Below are 6,970 nucleotides of genomic sequence, written 5' to 3'. Positions count from 1 at the left end.
GTGGATCAGGCTGGCATGGTACCATACAGTACTTAGAGTTTGGTGTCAGAAGCAAATCTCTCAGGAGTCCCTTTGGTCTGTCCCATTAGCCCTGAAAATAACATGATAGGTTTTTCCCCTCTAAGGCTCAACATTCACACATCAAATCATTTCATCCATGCCTCAGAAAAGTACCGGTTAAATTACTACGATGTTAACATCACACATTTTACTTGAGTGGGAGGTTTCCCAGGAGGTTCCCTGCTGCTTGGAGTGGGCTGTGTTTCATGGATGTGTTCCCTCCACCTGAATTTAGGCTCGGAGCTATACTCCTCTGCAGCCCTGCCATCCTTTGTCTTACAAGTGTCTTGTCTCTACTTCGCTTTTTAAACCAAAGTCATGCATGCTTTAAAATTAACAATACTTAGGAAATATCTAAGACTTCTGTTTCCTGTTGATGAACGCAACAGTCCCTAGAGCTGCTATCACCCATGCCAGTGAAATTACACCTGACCACCCTGTCAGTTTTGCCGGCCGCAGCGCGCTGGTTGTGGTGGCACTTTGGGAGATGAGCGTGTCACAGAACTGTGCCTCCAGCAGACTGTGGTTCCCTCATGCTTACTCTGTGGCATGCATTCCCACCACCCTGGGGAGAAAACAGACCTCCAGGAATTGTCCACAGCTGAGGAGAGAAAAGAGATGCTGAAGGGCCTGATGCGCTTACAATCCCATTTGCTATCCACACTGGAAATGGTGAAGCGGACAATACAAGCACCAAGAGAAGTTATTCTATCTGTTGTTTTGTGTAAAAGTGCAGCTCCTTTATCAGAGTGGTCCCTCCCACAAGCTCCTTCTAACAACCCCGCTCTGTGTCCACTGTCATACTTTGCCTCCCAGCTGCCCGATTGCTTTGAGACAGCAAGTCCCAGGCAGGGAGCTGAAGCACCATAGGTGGCAAATACCGCACTGACTGTGAAATGTCACAAACACAAACAAGTAGAGGGGAAAAGACAATTTGACAGATCCATTTAGAGTTTTCACATCCATTCATTGTGGTTCTAATTTGTACCAGGGACTGACAGGTTTCCTTCCCACTGTTAAATTGCTGTGACCTTGTGCCCGTGCAGGAATGTCCTGTCATGGGGGAATTGTCAGTGGGCAAAACAGCAGCAGGGCATTTCTGGAGGACTCTTTCTCCTCTGTATGCTGGACTATTAAGCAAAGAAGCAATTGGGCCTCTTCAGCATCCTTCTTCCCTGGTGCCCTCTAGTGACCGAGACTCTGCTCTCTCGGCTCATTCTGCATAGAGGATTTTTAAAATACAGAGCTGCTTAGAGGCCAAGCCCAGGAGAAGAAAATCAGTAGTATATATGCTATATATTCTGGTACAGATGGGGTTTGTGTCTGGGCTAGGGGAACCTGGAGGAACCCCCTGCCCTGCACCCCAATCCCTGCCTGGCTGCTTAGCTGAGGAAGCAGAGCAACTCAGGTCCTTCCTGCACCCCAGGACCAGCAGATGTTCCTGGATGCTCCTCTCCTGCTCAAGCAGCCCCTGCGGTGTGAGCGGCCCAACCAAGGCTGCACTCACAGGCACAGCTCCCTGCAGAGGAAGAGAAGCTGCTGCTGCTGCCCTTGGATCTGCAGCGTGGGATGGTCACTGTTGGCAGAGAGCAAATAAAGCCTGAAAGGCCAGAGCCTGGTGACTGCTTGCCCTCACCAGCAGCTAACACAGAGGTCACAGGGTTGAGGCCTCCCAAAAGCAAGGGCTGCCCCGACGCCAGTTTCCAAGCATTCCCTAAAACTACATGTGAGGTGCTGGGCTGTGCAGGGGCTATGTTCTCCTCACCCCCAACATCACATCATACACAGGGGCAGAAAACAAAATTCAGTGCTGGGGCTCAGAAGACGACTATGTCCTGTGTTTTCAGGTCTCAAAAGCAGAGCCCTGTGTTTCTGAGCTCAAAGAAAGACCAGGTCTTGCGTTTCTGGGACTCAGAAAAACTTAAATGCTGCATTTTTGGGACTAGGAAACAGAGGCTTGGGGCGGGGGCCACTTTGGGAGGGTAGGGTGCATGGACCCCTACCAGAGGTGGGGGTCTACTTGTGCTGGTCCTCAAAGTGACGCAGGCTGGCATGCACCAGGCTGAACTCAACATCAGAGACTGGGAGGAAACATGCTTTTCTCCAGCTTTTTATTCAAGGTCTGTACAATGGAATAGTTAATAAATAATTAGTCAATATTTAGACAACATACAATTATGACAGTTCATATTCAAGTTATGACAGTGAGTGACTTACAGCCTTGCCAAAAGCCCAGACTGCTGCAAGTAGCTGGAGCTTCATTTAGCTTGTACTAAGAAGCAGCTTCTGGAAGCAGTAGGAACATCTCATCTCTGGAGTGTGCTGGAGCTGAAATAAGTCAGGGCTTCAAATAACCTGAGGTGGAGCATCCATTGCTGGTAATGAGCATCTCCTGTCTAAAAGCGAAGCGGGAATTATCTGAAACTCAATAAAAACTCAAGTGCTCATAACCTGAGCCTTAACAAGGAGACACCCACATGCCAGCACCACTCACCACCAAGGCTTCCCAGAACAGCTGCAACACCTGGAGCCTGGACAGTGTCACTGTCACCTCCATGCCTGGGCCCCCCAGGCCTGTCACTCCACCTCCACGCCTGGGCCCAGCACACAGTGGGGTCCTCAGGGGACGCCCAGGCCAGTCACCCCTTGGAGATCTGGAGATCTGCCCCAGCCTCCTACCCCCACCTCGTGTACCCCCTCAGCCCACATCCCCTGGATACATACCCCCAGCCCCCGGGCAGCATGCAACCCCCAAGGTCTGGGGAAATCCCCGCACATCCCACTGCCCCCAGGACATGGCAGGGCAGAGGAACAAGGAGAAAGATTTGAAGGTAGGGAAGGGATAACAGCACCACGACTGGGGCTCTACCGCTCGAACTCCCCGGTCTGCGGGCAGAAGGGGCCCAGGAACGGCTCCTCCCAGCTGGAGAAAACAAACAGGACCTGGGCAACTGACACTGGCAGGGCAGAGCGGGAGCACAGCAACCAAGCGGCTGCAGCGAGCGGCGCGGACGGGCGGGGCTGGGCGGGGCTGGGAGTGGTGCGGGCTGGGGGCGGGGGGAGATGGGCAATGGGGCGGGGCTGGGCGGGGCTGGGAGTGGTGCGGGCTGGGGGCGGGGGGAGATGGGCAATGGGGCGGGGCTGGCGCGGGCCCCCTGGCGCCGCCTGGCGGGCGCGAGGCGGGACTGCGTTGCCGGGCGCGGCACGCCCTGCCCCGCGGGTGATGCTTTGGAGCGTACCGGATCTGAACCACTTCATGTAGACCTTGGCACCGGGACGGCACGCGTGCCAGGTCCCCTGGATTTCCTCAGGCAACCGGGCTGGGCTGCCCCTCCCGTGCTGCCAACCAGGGCTCCTGCTCCCTGCACAGGGAAGGCAGCTGGGATCCCTACAGGCAGCTTCCCCGGAGCCGGGTGAGGTTTCGGCTGTGCTGCGGCGTGGTGCGAGGCAGCTGAGAGGTGCTGAAGGGTCCCTCAGTGTGCTCAGGACTGGTGCTGCAGAGAGATACCGGCAGATGCATTACGGGGCAGGAGGTGGCGTCTCAGCAAGTTCGGAAATAGTAAGACCACTACAGTGATTTTGGGGGTTGTGGGCTTCATGGGCAAGCTTTTTTCTTAAATAATTGCCTAGACAGAGCAGGATGTTCATTAGGTTTTTTTCCAGGCCTGAGGTAAAGGAGTATAAAGCTGCAGGAGGGTGGTGAGGCTGGGTGCCCCTGGAAGTGATGGGGTACCAGCAGGAGCTGTGCCTGAGGGAGAAGTGGGGCAGCTCCTGGGGTTGGTACAGGGCTCAGGTGAAGATCAGTCTGGGTGCAGGCACACCCACGGAAGGATAACAGAGGGCCTGGTGCCTGCACAACATGGCTGCTTGCAACAGGCAGTAAGGGAGGAGTGATGAAGATGGGCTTTGGTAGCTCCTTGCAGAGTTCTTCTCCCCTTGCTAGCTTGGGAGGCCTTGTGGGGGCCTTGTGCAGGCTGGGGGACGGCTATGGCAGGACTGCTGTGTCCTGTAACCCCAAACCAGAGTAACAAGACTTTTCCTTGCCCTGCCAGTCTGGGGGTGGCTGCTTTGGGTTTGTATGGCGAGCCCATGGCCAGCTCTGTGAATCACCTGGGCAATGTAAATGGTGCTGGGGAACCCAGAGCTCACTGGGAAGCAGATGGCCCCCTCAGCAGCTGCAGGGGTGGGTGCAATAGTGGCAGGGCTCCCTGCTCACCACATAATACCACTAAAAGCCTAGAAAACGAACTGGAGTGGGATGGCTGCTCAGCCAGATCTGGTGTGACGTGGCACTGCTGGTTCCTGTGTCTCAGCCGCTGTCGAGGTGTTGCCCTGCCTCCAGACTGTTGCCTTCAAGTGAAGTTCTGGTGCTTGGTTAGAGCGGGGCTGTGGCGGGTAGCACTGGGGTTTAGAACTGGGTGGTGCTGGAGCCACACACTCTGGATCACCTGGCAATTGGGATGTTACCCAGACCAAAGCGCAGCAGGGTTTTAGTCCTGTTTGCTGGCGTGTTACAGGTGCGTGTGAGTGGGGGCTGCGTCAGCTGCAGGAGCACAGCCTGGCATAGACCTGCTGGGATACAGCTTCCCCCTTCAAAAATAGATAAGTGCTGGAATCTGGACTTGGGCTGGAGAGACAAATACTGGCATTATCGATGGGGACACTGCCCTACAATATGATCACGATACCACTGAAGGACCTATTAAGTCTATCCATTTATGCAATTGCACACATGTAATGATATCAGATAGACCCATCAAAGGATGGCAATGCCGGCTGGAAATGGAGCCGTTGGGATTCATTATGGGAGTTTGTGTGCCAGTCAAGGTCATGGTTCATGCGCCACAGTGGGTAGTGTGCAATTTGACATTTCCCTGATTCCCACTACCACTCCTACACCGCCAGTAACAGCCGCCAAAGGATTTCCCCGAAGATTTGCAGTTTTTACTTCTGAAATACATGAATTTTACTTTAAGATTCGCTGAGACAATGTTAATATTAGCGAAGCGTACCCAAGTGGCTCACAATGGACAATACCTATAGATAATCAATAGTTTAAGTCTCACTGGAAAATGTGCACAGCTGGAGATCTCCCAACAGGATTGGGAGCTGCTGGCTTGGGCATGGGAGCGTTACATTCCATGGACTTGGAGGTGGTTAACAATAAAGTGCCCAGGCCAGGACAGTTACGCAGTAACACTGAATTTGACGGAGGCGTCACTGCAGGAGGGGCTGCACAGGTACCGCTGACGTGCAAGAGAAACCCCCTCCGTGGAAGCCCTGCCCCCTCCCAGCAGCTATTGCTACGGAAGTCAGTCCGCGGCTCGTGTCCTGTATGCGTAAGAGCATCAGGCCTGGGAGGCCAAACCCCAATCCTGGGTGCCGACGTTTTGGTTTTGGCTGCGCGTTTATGCCAGGGCGCCGCCATTTTTGTACCTGGTGCCCCCAGGCTAGGGAGCCGCCATCTTTTGACATTGTGATCCCAGTCAGCTCTGTGTTTGGCTGCCTTGCCCACCTGCCCCCTTTTAAACAGGAAGTGCTCAGATGTCAGTATAGACACATTTATTTACAACATCTGCTACAACATATGTCTGTATTATATGCACAGAAACACAGAAATAGAGTGCAGGAGCAGCAGCGTGGCACAGCAGGGATGGCTGCCATTCTCACTGCTCAAGGAGCATGCCCGCTCACAGCCGGCTGTGTCTCAGTGTCCCCACCACCACTGGCTGGGGGGTGCATGGAGGAGGCCCACGTCCCCCACGGCGGAGGCTGTTCCGTGCCTCCCCGCCACCCGCGCTGCCACTCAGCCTCTTGCTGCCTCGCCAAGGCAAGGGGACAGCTTTTCAAACCACTGTCACAGCCGACGGCAGGGTTTGGGGTGTGTGGGAAATGATGCTGGTGGTGGTGCTAGGGAAATAATTCTGAAATAAAGTGACCCCCTTGGCCATGCTGGTGTTAGCCCACAGAGACACCCGCAGGGAGGGTGCCCCCCGAGCCCCACTTCCCACGAAACTGCATGTGGGGCCCCAGGGCTGTGGGTGGGCTGCACTCCCCCCACCCACTGACAACACATCACACGCACAGTTGGAACACAGAAGTTCAGTGCAGGGCTTTCAGCCCCTGTAATGGAGACTGGGGCTGCATTTTTGGGGCTCAAAACCAGAGCAGGAGTTCTCCGTTTCTGAAGCTCAAAAATCAATGTAAATCCTGTGTTGTTAGAGCATGAAAATAGAGACTTAGTCCTCTGTTTTTGGGGCTCAGAAAAATGCTGTGGCTTAGGGACTAAAAATGCAGACTAAGTCCAGTATTTCATGAAGCAGCAGAATGTCTTCTCTCCCTGTGAAAAAGAGAAAAAACAGTTAGAGCTCTCAGGTGCACAACCCAGGCCCAGAGACCCCACAGGTGATGCCTGTCCCCCTCTCCAGCCAGGAGAGTCACATTTCTCCCCAGAAAAGCAGGCAAGAGCATCTTGCTCAAACCCCTCCACTAAGCGGGATTCATTTCAGCACAGCACAAAACAACAGGGAGCAGCACTGGGGCTACCAGTGGGGTGCAGCTGGGTCGGACCTCAACAGCTCTCACTCCACCTTCCCTGAACTGCCTTTGCAGCTCACAGGCCCCCAAACACGAGGCAAAAAAAAAACCACTGGGGAAGGGCTTTGGTTGGTGGTGGGGGCTGTGGGAGCTCCCTGCACAGCGTTGATCCCCCTTGGGCACTGCTTGTCTCACAACCGTGTTTGTACAGTGTAGTGAGAGGCTGCGAGGGCAGCCTCCTGGCCCAGCCAGCCCTGCTCCAGCAGTCCCTCAGCCCTGCACCAGGAGCAGCCAGTAACAGACTGACCAAAAAGCACAAGTGCTGAGCCAGGAGCTCCAGGCATCCCTGATAACCTCAGCAGGGAGCCAAGAC

The sequence above is a fragment of the Chlamydotis macqueenii genome, chromosome 4 (assembly GCF_036417535.1).
Source record: "Chlamydotis macqueenii isolate bChlMac1 chromosome 4, bChlMac1.mat, whole genome shotgun sequence".
Classification (NCBI taxonomy): Eukaryota; Metazoa; Chordata; class Aves; order Otidiformes; family Otididae; genus Chlamydotis; species Chlamydotis macqueenii.
This window is presented reverse-complemented; position numbering follows the sequence as displayed.